This window comes from Centropristis striata, chromosome 4, assembly GCF_030273125.1.
Source record: "Centropristis striata isolate RG_2023a ecotype Rhode Island chromosome 4, C.striata_1.0, whole genome shotgun sequence".
In the NCBI taxonomy this organism is placed as follows: domain Eukaryota; kingdom Metazoa; phylum Chordata; class Actinopteri; order Perciformes; family Serranidae; genus Centropristis; species Centropristis striata.
The window spans coordinates 36,055,622-36,069,746 of NC_081520.1; positions in this window are offsets into that span (position 1 = coordinate 36,055,622).

Below are 14,125 nucleotides of genomic sequence, written 5' to 3' on the forward strand. Positions count from 1 at the left end.
TGGGCTCCCGAAATGGTAGAATTAACCTTTATTAAATAAAAACACAGTTTAAAGGGGCAAAGTTTGAAGACAAACACTCATAATGCACCATGGTGCTAATCTACAAGCAATGTCATTACGCTTTTATCCACATACATTTGAGAGATAATACAACACAAGCAAGGATGAAGTCAAGAAACAACACCAGAATAAGCAATAATAATTGGTGTGTATTAAGTTGAGTCCTGTTAGGGCGTAAGTGCTTTTTGAACGTAAGTGTTTTAAGGACGCAAGTCTTTTTCTGTCGTGTGTGTAGAATATGTCAATCACAAGGTCCGGCCCGATTGCATAAGACGTATCGGGCAGGTCTGTATTACTCTAAATGGAACCATAATTTACAAAATGAACATCATGGTGTTTTGAAGAAGGCTTGTGTTATGACTGTGGTCATATTGTAGTTATTGTTTAGCAAACTGCATTTGTATTTGCCCTGTGTTTTTGTTTTCCTTTTTTATATGCAGATTGGAGTGTGCCATAGCTGTGGTGTTATTGGTGGAGAGGTTCCACGCCTCAATATTATGCAGATTGGGGTGTGCCATAGCCACGGTGCGATTGGTGGAGAGGTTCCACGCCTGGGCTGGGATTGGCTGCAGCCGGAACCACCTGGTTTAAATGGAGCCAAGATGGCGGCCGTCGGTGGCAGCAGGCTTATTCCTCATCCTCCTCTTCTCCCTACTGGTTCACACCTTTGAGTTAACTTGTGGTTTTGGACTTAATTCCCTTGTTTTGAGCAGTAAGGGTGGGTTGCCAGGTTTTGTTTCTCGTTTTCTCTTGTTTAAGTAGGTAGGGAGGTAAGATTTTGTATCTTTTGGTTTTTCAGGTAAATTTCTTATTTTTAAGATAGAATTGTTTTGTTTGTTATTTTGGCTTTAGTCCACCCCTAAGTTGAAGAATATTTGTATTTACCTAAGTTCTCTTTGTAAATGAATATTTACCCATTCTTCAAACTCATCTTTGTTTGTGGCTACTTGGGAGATGGGGAAGATGGGGCCTTTTCATGTTGTGCTCTAGGCCCCCTAGACTGGGGCATAACACTTGAAACTACCGATTGAGACCATAAACTTATTATGCGAATGTTTGTGGTGATGATTGGTGCTAAAGGGAATTATCAATCCTTTTAAGAGCTAACATGTCATTGCATTGCATCTCAAAGCTAGTCAGGTTGGTCCTTGGCCAATATTAGAAGTGGTCATCAGGGGCGTCCCTGTGGCTCACACTGGTAGATCGCTTACCATGTAGGCTGAGTCCTTGCTGCGGCGGAGCTGGGTTCGAATCCGGCCTGAGCTCCCTTTGCCGCATGTCTTCCCCTCTATCACCCCCTTTCTAACTGTCACTATCAATAAAGCAAAAAAATGCCAAAAAAATAATCTTTAAAAAAAAAAAGAAGTGGTCATCAGTAGTTTTGAAAGCATTTGAGAGCAGCATGTTGCCAAGTGAAATGACAACATTCTGCTCCTGTTGGATTTAATTTCAAATGCACCCTGTGACCCAGTATTAATGAATATAAACAACTCCTTCTCAAATAAACTGGACTCTATTCTCTGATGTTATTAAAATTTGCAACCTGGGTCTCGTCCCCTTATTACAAGACAGAAAAATTGATAAGAGCTTTCAGACTCAAATGAGACTTTTCCAAATTACTTCTCAGTAGAGCTGTACAGCACAGTGCATTGGTGTGGCCTGACAGGATAATCTTCTTTTTTATTTCTTTCTATAGGAGTTATTTTTCATTATGACAAACAATTTTGCCCCGGGTCAGATGAATTACATTTTTAACAGAATTCTGTGGTATTTGCCTTTAACTGTAGCTACTTAAGCTTCAGTTTGCTATTTATCTTCATTGGGCTCGCTCAGCCTCTCCCCTGGGCGCTCTGTGGCTGCTGTCAGGTTATACAGTAAATCGTGACTGTGGTTTTAAATCCTCGCAATAGTCCCTGCAGCAAACGGCGGAGTGAAACAAGCAGACTGCAGTCTTTCTAAAATCCATATCAGCTTCCCCCAAAACACGGTGTTATATGCGGCCATAAAACAGCAACAGCTTTCATATAATATTAAAGGCAATTCTACTTTTCTCATTTTGTTCTGACACTCCAAACAATCTAAACAACAGTCATCTTCTGCAAGGCCACAAAATCAACACAGGCAATCCCCACTGAATCTAGCCAAATGTCGATGTGACTGAATGCAGAAATACATCTTCAAGGCTATCATCAACAAGCTGAAACAGACTGTATTAACAGATCATTTGAGCACAACATTACTCTTGCCACAAAGTGTTTGCTGTTTCTAAAGCTTGTATAAACCTCAACAGGAACTGATATATATATAATAAATGACCTGAAATAGAAAACAGATATTCATTTACTCAATCCAGTTTCCAAACTTGCGACTTCTTCATAGTTTCTTTTGGGAAATGAAGTAGTCAGCTAAATCAAGAGCAAGAAAGAGTCCCAGTGAATTATAAACTTTGGCATTGTTTGTGGTTATGTTTGGATGTTGGGTTCAATCCATCACAGCCCACATCAACTTTATGACAAAACCCCAAGTCATTAATATTTATAATACTTCAAATAGATTGAGGGGATGCATCATAAAAGCTCCACCTCTTCCTTCTCCACAAATAATACAGCTGCCAACACATTAAATCATCCATATCTCCACGCCATTTTCTGCAAAACATGAGGCTGCAAAATGCATCAACTTTAGTCAATAAATCCAAACTATCCCTTTAAGAGACATTTTGCCTATTTATGAAGTGAGGTTATATGAGGTACTTATTGATAGTCAGTGTATTACCTACAGTAGATGGCGGTCGGCACTCCCCTAGTTTCGAGCAGCAGGCAGGAGTACCAGCACAGCACAGCTGTGGGCAGGGCAGAAGCATAAATGGTTTTAGCCACCTAGAGGCTCACCTAAAAAAACATCAAGTGCTATATTTAGGATATTTTCAACACTTGGTGACTGCTGACAGAAAGCCCTGTTGAAGTGATGTGTATTTTTGTACACTGCAAAAAAGCCAACTTGTATTTTTTGGCCTAAAACAGTGATTTAAGTTGGTAAAAACTTAATTTAAATTATTGACATTTAGGGCAATAATGTAAGTTAGCACAACAAAGGAAACCAGTTGTATGCTTAAAAACAAGTTGGTGAGTTGTTGTTACTTGTATCTTTAAGTTGGGGTTCACAACAAGGGACAATAGTTCTGCTAACTCTTATTTCTGTTGTGAAATTCGGTCATTAGCAAAAGCTAGCGGCTAACTGATGCTAGCGGCTAACTGATGCTAGCGGCGCTGCTTGTTACAGCTACAAGAGTAGCCATTAGCGTATCAATGCTAACTCAAAATTGTGGTCGCAACATTAGCTGACATTTTATAGCGACGTTACAATAGTACCAATTCAGCACATTGCAGAAGTTAGCAGAAGTAAGGATTAAAAGTTATTACAATGTAAAATAATAAGTTTGTACAACTTACAGTTGAGTTGACAAAAATCTGAATTCAGAGTTTAGCAAACTCAAAAACAAAACTTAAAATATTTAGTTTAATTGTTCAACTTAAAATGTTATCTAAGTTTGTTGCCTTGAAATTTTGAGTTCACCCAACTTTTCTTTTTTTGCAGTGTACTGACTATGGACAAGTATTACAGCTGGGCGATATATCAGTATAAAAGATTTTTAAATGTGATATGGAATTAGACCATATCGCATATATCGATACAGTTAAAAGAAATGTCATTCTTTATATATAAATGCTGCCCTCACCAGGGTTTGCCATATTTTGTTCTTTTGTAATGTGCGTTATTCTTTTCTCATATAAATATATTTATTTCAGAAAAAGATTGGCCTATTTTATTTCATAGGCTGTTTTTATTTAAGATGTTTTTTTATGTAAATGTGCACTTTATGGGTCTTTGACTTGAAAAAAGGTACTCCTGTTGTTATACAGTATTTATGTTCACTTAAATAAAAAGTTTCAATAAAACTACTTGTGACATGTCATATTGGGCTTTGACTTTGACTGAACATTTGCTCTCACTTTGCGATAAAAATATGGGGATATATATCGTATATCGATATTCAGCCTAAATATAGCGCAATATGACTTTTGGTCCATATCGCCCAGCCCTAATAAGTACTGTACACAACCACACTTCATTAAATCCACACTATCTCTTTAAAATGGTATGGTTTTAACAAATTTGAGCATCTCCTCATGCTGGACACCTAATGCTTAAAAAGCTTTTTAAAACTGGTGAAATCACTTTTCCCCAGACAGCCACTGATCTCTTTTCCGCATCATTTTTTTCTTCTAAAAGTTACATTTTTATTGCATTATAATCACACTGAGAACAAGAACTATTTTGACAGCCCTGTGTGGGTGGTTTATTTAATTTAAGCTACATAAATAATAAATTCTTTAATCTAAAAATCTCTGTCTCCTGTGCTCTACTGTTGTCACATCTTAACTGAAGTATTCTCGAATCTAAAGGATTTCATTCTTTGTTTAAATGTGATGTTAAGTATTGTATGACATGCATGGCTAGAGCTAAAATGATTTCTGTCTGTAGATGAGGTGAATATTATGGCTTCTAATGTCGCTAATTTAGAGATATTACATGTACCCAACCTTCCACAGCACACATTTGTAATATACTTAGTGAGAAGTGGGTCAGCTCCAGAGGCACTGTCCTTTAGGTCAGCCAGCACTCTCACCTTGCTGCTAAAGTGAGTGTGAAAAGAATTACAATTAGTTCCTCAATTAAATATAACATTATGTTTTTATTAAACGTGTCATACCTTAGATTGCCTTGCCCTTGTGCCATGTTTTGTAATATTCCAATAACACATTATTGTATGTATGTGAGCGCAGGGCTGCTGTATGGGCAGTCCATGGCCTAGAGCAGACCTGGGTGTTAGGAGTCCACATCCGGCCCGTTGGCTGTCCCTGTCTGGCCTGCGTGAGGTTACCTGGAAGTTAGAAATCAATACAACTGCAGTGCTTTTCTTTTGAAGGTGATTTACCCACCTGCACAGAAATGCGTTCCACAAAAAAGCACTGAAACTACTAAAATGGCATCTTATGGTAAAAAACAGAAGTTGACACAGAGTGTAGACTTTTTAATAAGACATTCAAACCCAAGACAGACTGGACCTTTCTCAGTAAATAACAAAAAAAAGGACTGAAACACTCAAAAACTCAATAATAAATTGTGGCTTTCTGCATAACATACATGCTCTATATTGTATTTGTGGTTTGAATGTATGTTCTGTATATATTGGAGTTTTTGCAGTTTTTACAGCTACATTTGCTGCGATATATACTCCACATTAACATAATCTTATCATTTAATGTATTCTTACCAGTAGCAGCTCAAAACCAGATAATTTACTGATTAATATTGAGCAGAGTAAAGTTCAGTATTGGTATTGGTCCAGCCCTCTGCAACCGCCTAATATCTCATGTGGATACTTTCAAGGACTGAAATGTGCTGCCCACTGCTCCTAAGCATGGTGCTACTTCAGAATAGGGGATTGTTTCATTTTTTTCTTAATTGTATAGCAGTGACAACATCGCTCTCTTGTCGTGGGGACAAGCAAATGGAGATGTCGTAACAACCGTAACAGCGCAAGCCCTCTGTTAGCATTAGTGTAGTTTCTGAGTGAGGTTAGACTGCCTGTTAGAGCTAACGGCTAGCTAATGTTACTGGAAGAGAACAAAGCACACTGCGGTCATTCAGCCTCCACTTGTTTTCCTGTTGCTTGTATTTACGAAGCCTTCCGCTAAGAATGTGTTAGACCCGCCTTCAAAAAAACAAACAAACAAACAAACGCATGTAGCTTTCAAAATAAGAGCACACGGATGTGTACACAGAGTCCACCACATAAGAGCCCTTCTTATCATTTACAACAATTCATTAAAATATGCAATGATTAAGATGGAATACTGGCATTAGAATGTGCGAGAGGCACCAAATTTAGGCTTTTAGGGCAAAAAAATTAGCCGGTGGTTCATACCCCCGGACCCCCTCACTTTGTTACATTCCCCCCATCATAGTCTCAAATCCTCATAGTCATCAAATCCTGTGAGAAACTCTGTTTTTTAAAGCTTGTGTTGCAGTCAAAGTTTTTAAACTTTCTAAATTACTGATTGATATTTACAAGTGCACACCATAGGGGACAAATAACCCTTAAACCCGCTGCTGAAAAAAATCCATCAGGAAACACTGGGGTGTGTTCACTGGTGATTTAGAGGATGGGTTAAATGCAGAGGACAAATTCACTCAGAGTGTGTGTGCAAAACTGAATCTTATTCTTAATCTTCTATTCTCAGTGGAGATATCAGGACCAAGGACAGCTCTAACCTGCTATTTGACAATGGCAAGTAATGCTGTGATACTTTATTCAACCTTTTTTGTTTCTTTCCCCACAGACACTAAACATGCCATGTTGTGAGTCTCTCTTCCTCTCTCTTGTCTGCCCCCTTGGCTTGCCCACCAGCTAGAATAAGCCACAGCCTGCAGCCCAAACATACAAATGTGTGTTTCTTTTGCTTGCTCCTTCTTTGTCTGCTATTAAAACTGAAACACTTACGTGACAAAGTGTTGGCCTTTTTGCTGCTCACCCGCCCAATGCCCCAAACTTAACAGCCACATTAAACTGTTGATATTAATCGTGATGGTTGGTCCCAGTAATGTGCACTATGACATGCATTATCATAGCACAATGATTGTTCACACAAGGTTATTCTATTATTTTGCCAGTCAACCCAAGAGTCTTTTTTCTGCATCCTAATATGAGGATGGCTTCATCATTTGTTTAAAGAATAAATGCTTTATTAAGGCTTGACAGAGCTGCCTCTCTCCAAATGCTGCTCTAATTGTCACAGAAAAATACAACCTTTTTCCCTGAATTTAGAATATGAAAGAGGTTTATCCTCTCATTATGCAACTAATGGTGTCAGCAAATTCTTGTTGGGAAATATCAGTGACTGTGACATACTTACATAACTTGAAATGGATCAATGCAGAAAACTCCAATGTTTTTTTTTGCCAGTCATCTAATTCACCATTAATCAAGGGACATTATAGATTAAAATAAGTGATATTGTAGAATTTCCACGTGATATGAAAAACGTCACACCTTTACTATTCACCACAATAATGTTGTACTCTCTTGAAGTCCTTCTCTAAACACGTTTTAAAATATAGTGGGCAGTAACGCTTTATTTTTAGGTTCATCAAATTTAACCATATTTAAAAATATGTGGACTATTACTATAGACCTTATTGTAATCTTGTAACATTTGCTGATTAGCTGCTACTAACATTATCTTGTCCGACCAAATAGAAGATACTGAGTCTGATCAAGTTGCCTTCTAGCCAGTTACTGCAGTGTTCCCAGGTTGGTTAGAAAAAGCCATTACAAACCAGAAAATATTATAAATATTGAGGAAAAAAATCAACAACCTTGAAAAAAAGTTTGTTACCCACTCAAGTTTATTTTTTTCACAGAAATAATCCATGTTAAACTGCCAATTTTGGCGGTCACAAAATCTGGGAATATTTCTTGGCCAAAATTTCCCGGTTCCAGTTGTTATTTAGAATCCTGTGGTAAGCGATCTGAGGCCAGCAGAAAAAGCTGATGTTAAACACATTCAGCCATCGGGTGGAGAAATGGATGCCCTTCTGCACACAATTACGAAATGAAAAAACACGTAAATTACGAAAAAATATTTCGTTTTTACATATGTCACGAACCCTGTTCTCCTAGATGGATGGATGGATGGATGGATGGATGGATGGATGGTTGGATGGATGGATGGATGGATGGATGGATGGATGGATAGATAGATAGATAGATAGATAGATATATATATATATATATATATATATATATATATATATATATCCCAAGCTGGGAAATTACATTTTTTCTTTCTGGGTGGAAGTTTGCCATTTGTTCAACCCATCCAATCCGAGTGTGAAATCTGCCATTTAAACTCTGCATCACCATCAATCATTATTACTACGGTAGCAATATGAGGATGGAGGAAAGTCTAAAATGTGAATATGAGTCATATTTTGCTGCCTGTACAAACAACTTATATTGTTGTTTTTAAGGGGAGACCTGTCTCCTTTTTTAGTTATCTGGTCTCGTTTATATATAGGGTTTCTGTTAACATATTTTTGACTGGAGGTGGACTTTAAGTTTTGCACTATTTCCAACTTTGTGTGCAGTTTAAAGGCAACTAAGGAGTATGCTTGGGCACTGTCCTTTGAATAATGCATTCCCTGAATTGAGTTGTAGCTCAAGTAAATGTACAGCCAGGGACACCAAGAAAACTCTATCTGTTTGTTACATCATGGGCCTTTTACTGTTGTTTCAAAGGTTTCAAGGTCAAGACTCCTGCAAAAACACAAAAAAAATGTCCCACTATGTCTGTGTGGGTGTAAATATTGTTGATCTGTACAGTTTTTGAATGTGGCTGTCCTTTTAGAGAGCTGTGCAGCCGCCATCTCACACAGCGCTGCATGGCATGACAGAAAAAACACTCGCACACCATTTTTATTTAAACAGACATGTGAGCAAGCAGAGGCATCATGCATTTCAACTTCCTCCTCAGAGGGACAAACTCACAACCTCTGCATTAATAACACCAACAGCTACACATGCAGCTTGGCACACATAAGCACATGTAGAGGGAGGGGCAAACAAATGCCCATACAACTCTCAAACACACATTGGCATATAATCCAGATAAGACATGCTTGAGTACAGAACATATGGAACATAGACCACAGACCTCCAGGGAAACCATAGCAACCACTGATTAAAGAATCTGTGTGCTTAATTGAGCAGCTGCTTTCCCACAATTCACTGCCCTGTCAAATATTGAATATGATAAGCCAGCACAAATATGGTGACCAGCCAGCCCATAAATATAGTAATGCTGTGAAACTAATTTTGTTTTCTTTCTGTGGTTTTTACTGGTCTACTGCCCATAGGCAAGGACATGTCTTCAAACTGTCCTCAAAACCAAGCTGTTGTGGTGCTGAACCAGTTCAGCTGCAGCGTTAGAATCTGTGGTCAGATGGGGAGTCCATAGATTTTCACACAGAAATCGTACATGTATAAATTATCTTTGACACAGAGCTGGGATGATATAAATCATCTTTAATGCAGCAGCACAAACAAAACTAAGCACAGGTGGCAGGAAATAAATTCAGCTTGATTTAACCAGTGTGGCAGCCATCCAGCTATGGTAGGAGTTCCCACCTGTACTTTCTCTCTCTCCACTTTTTAAAAACTTTTGCTTCCAAATGACTGCACATTGCTTAAACCAAATGTCCAGCAGCATATTTAAATAATATAACTTTACGCAACATTACGCCCCCACAGTTTCAGACAAATTCACCTCTATGCTATATATACAGTCACAGAAAAAATGCTTAGACCACCCATTTTTTCCTTCAATTTCTTGTTAATTTTAATACCTGGTGCAACTTAAGGTACATATGTTTGGACAAATACGACCAAAACAACACAAAGAGCTCATAAGAGTTTAATTTAAGAGCTGATATCTAGCCATTTTCCATGGTTTTCTTAATAACGATTTTGAGTCTTAGAAAAAAACAAACATGGGAAAAGGCAAGATATCAGCTCTTAAATAAAACTCTTACGAGCTATTTTTTTTGTTATCATTACATTTGTCCAAATATTTGTCTTTAGGTGTACCAGGCATTAAAATTAACAAGAAATTGAAGAAAACAATGGTCTAATAATTTATTCCATGACTGTACGATCAGCTGTACACTTGTATTTTGTTATGATTACATATGATTAAAAACAAGTTGACAACTTAACTAACGCAGTCAAACATCAAGCAAATGCAGCAACACAAGCCATAGCCAGCCAGCTAATATTACTTACTCCAACAGCAACAAGAGCAGCTCTGCAGACTTATATTTCCCCAAGTTCTCACCAACGACAAAAACCTAGTCCAAGATTGACTCTTATCCAGCTGTCTTTTGGAAGGTCACTCTCTCTTTCCCTTCTAAGCTTGCTCTATCAACTTTCAGCCCCAAGGAAGAGTGCCAGGCTTTCTTTTTTTTTTTTTTTTTTACCTATGGCGTGCAATGGTGGAATTACGACTTTGGGGTCTTTCACTGGATACCATTGGGCTGAAAAAGACTTTTTCCCATAGACTTACACTGGCAAAGAGATGTCTGTAAATCAGAATATACTTTTTTTTTTTTTTTTTTTTTTTTACCTCACAACCCCTGCAGAATGACCATTTTTTTCACTGTCACAATTTTATTAATTTGGTTTGATATTCAGTCCATTATCCCTGTTACAAGTCAGTGTGACATCAAAATGATTTTGAGGCTGATATTTTAGTGTGAAATAGATCCATTTTGTTGCTCTAAAACTGTAATTTATGAACATGGAGGACCTCCTCCTGGCTGTGGATGCAGGTGCTACAGTATTTCTGCATAAGCTGCTGAAAGAATGGCATTATCATATAGTCCTCCACCTGGCAGTCTATGACAGCACAATAGCTACTGACCAAATTCTCATCCTCTTTTACAATTGTGCTGTGTTGCATCTTGAATACAGACACTGCTGTGCATCTCTTGTACTAGAATCATTTTACTCTTTTATTCCCCTTTATCTTTTCTGCTGTCATTGTCTGCTTTCTGCCTGTCTCATTGATTATTGATGACCGTGGCCTTTCCCATTATTTATTCCAGTCTACCAATTTTTGATTGACTTCTAAAGCTGTGAAAACTATGTAAAGAAGTGAAATATAAGGTACTGTGGGTCCATGAAGGCCATCAAAGAGACAAAGATAAAATTCAAAAACAAAACAAATCTATAATTATAAAGAATCATTTATAAAATAATAATAACTATGCCAGTTTTCAGGGAGTGTGTTCTGAAGCCAAGAGCCCCAATAGCAAAGACCCGCCTATAGCCTATAGGTTTTAGGTTTGGAACAGCAAAAATAAACCCAGCCAAAGACTGCAGGCGATGATTTGGCACATTTTGGGTGTTGCTGAAGTTTCGTGCCAATAAAAAAAGTACAATCTTACAAGTAATTTAGTATTTTTATATCTACAGCATTAAATCTGCCCTTGGATATGAAAAATATTCAGGAATACACTATTACAGAGGGTCACTTAGATATTAATGTCTGGTAATATGCTTGTAATTCTGCCTGTATTGACTTCTTATCTGAAAGCTGGGTGACAGGTATGTGCTGAAAACTGACAAATGCAGCTTTGAATTGATAGTATGCTTTATAAAAAAATATTTTTCTAAGATTATTTATACTTTATTTTTACATGCAACATAAGCATCAGTTAAGGATTTTTGTTGTTGTTGTTGCTGTTGTTGTTTTAAATATTAAAATTGGTGGTTGTCCATAAAACTGAAATATTTTTGTTGGTTTTATTGTGGTTTCATTTTCATTGTGATATGTTTGGAAGAGATTGATTATTACATTTTTGAGAAGATATACACTTTATCTGTCTATAATAAATCACATTGTCACAACCATTTCATTGAAAGAGGTAAACAAAAAAAATGTATTCCAACTTCATTAGCCATCGTGTATAAATTTTCTATATTTTTAGATAAAATGAACAGCAGTTACAGTAAACCAATACCTTAAATTGTACTTTTGAAAAGTTGTCTGATGTTGCTGTATACAGCAGCTTACAGAGGGGGCAACAGTAAAATCTATTTTAATTTCTAAATGGCTGCAATCACAAAAAGCCCATCGGAGGCATTGCATGAGTCACAGTGCCCAGACAATACTCCTGTGACCCCAGAATGATCATGTGGGAAGGGAAGCGCTATAAAACACAGTAGAAAATGGCTCAGAAATGAGATAGAGGGGATATTTTTTGTTGAGATAAAATCATTGTGGCAGCAGGGACACGATTCAGTGGGAAGACGGGACGTGCTGTAGTTCTGAGATGAGTTTTCAACCTGCAACTAAAGATGGAGAGCCACTGTCCTGACTGCAGAGAGGGAAATATTGAATTCTGCAGTCAAAATTGGTGGTAAAATTGTTCTTGGCAAGGCAGAAAGACACTGCAGAAGGCTTTTATACCATGAAATCTTAAACATAATCTATAGAGAAACAAGGACAAAGGGAAAAAAATGTAATTTTCCACAAGCTACACACTGGCACATAATAAACACAAACCATTTACAGAAATGAAATATAATGCAAATGCTGAAATTTGTCTCTGTAGCCTGGGACCAAATGCACAGTCAAATCTGCTTTGATTTGACTTGAAAGGTTTCTTTCTGGCAAGAAATGGAGGAAAATGTGGTTAAATAATTACATTTTGAATGAGTTAACTACCTTTGATAACATTAAAATCTGACATCTTGTTGGGGACATAATAGATGGAAAAATATTTAGGTTGGGTGCTAATTAGGTGTTCACTTGTGTGTGTGGGTATGATGCAATGGACACAAAGTTTTGTATTATTTTTTAGTTTAATTAGGGGAAGGAGGTTATTTATTTGTAGGATTGGTGGCAATAGGAACAAATGTGTAGTTGAAGAAGGCAGCTTGTTGCCCTGATTCTGTCTCCCACCTGCCCAGTAGTACATATAAATACGTGTTGACAGAGCAACCACAGAATGACATGCTAACACACACTTGGGGCTATGAACTGTGTAATGTACAGTGGTTAAATCAACCAAGTCTTGAGGTTTGGGAAATATGGGAGCATGATGTTGTGATACTGACTAAGCCCCATTGGTGAATTTAAATAAGTTGTGACATATGAAAAAGGAAATTAAGAGTGGTGTACTTTTATAGCAAATTATCACTCAAAACAGTAAGTAGAATATGAAAGTGGAACACTCTGGTTGAGAGCATTTGCGGTTTCAGTTTATACCTCTGTGAGCCAATCATCTTGTTGCTATCTGCTGTCATTTGAGTAGCAGATTGACACAATTTACCTCCAGTTTCATCAGCATTCCACAATATTTTTGATTATTAGTCTATCCAAGGGAATTCTGGTCTGAAAAATTAAGCCAGCACCAAAAGCCACACCAGACTGATCTACACTCAAAAACAAACACATAGTTCATTTGTACAGGCAGCAAAAAACAACCCATGTTTACGTTTTTAGGCTGTCCTGCCCTCTAGTGGCTGTAATCATTATGAGTGACAGCGAGGCAGAGTATAAAACATGGAACCCACACTCAGGATGGGTGGGATGGGTGGCGAACAGGTCGAACATGGTTGATGTCCCATGTGAAAGCAAAAGCAAACAATGTCATTTAAACATCTCACACAGTGCCAAAAAACTGCAGTTCCTCGAATGGCTACTTGAGGCTGGCTCTGAAAGCAAGTCAATCCCCATAGACTGCATGTTAAAATGTACAACCTAAAAGCAAAAAGGGACATGTTTACAGCCTGTTACCAAGCGGCAACCTCTGGTTCTGAGCAGTGAGGCAAACCAGGAAGTGGCTGCAGAAGCATTTGGGTCCATCCATTTCAATACAAAATGAGAAAACTTCTCACTTGAGTTATTACCTCAGAATTTTTTTTAGGACAACACTATGGTCTCAATCGCAAGTAAAAAATCTTCTTCAAGACAATATGATGTTAATAGTGTAAATAATGGCCCCATTTAGAAGAACATAGAAGATAAAGAATCGTATGATTTTGGGCTTGCCTACCTTTGATTGACAGGTCACTAACAAGGCGAGCCATCATCAGAAGAGAAGCAAAGCATTGCGTATCCACGACAATGTGGACGTAAGTAACATACAATTTGTTTTTGTTTTGTGCTAGCCAAAATTAACATCCCAGTTAATGCTAACATAATTTAGTAGCGACTTCGCTCAGTCAGGTTGCCGGTGTAGAGAGGCATGTATCAGTGTGGTCAGATCCCTCTCGCTCCTCCACAGTCCAAATATGGTCTGCTTCCTGTTTCCGAAAACAAGATGCCCACAAGTGTAACGCTGAACTCGATGCTTCCAACGGGCAGTCCACAAACCAATGGGTGATGTCACAGTCACATCCATTATTTATACAGTCTATGCCTGATACAGAACA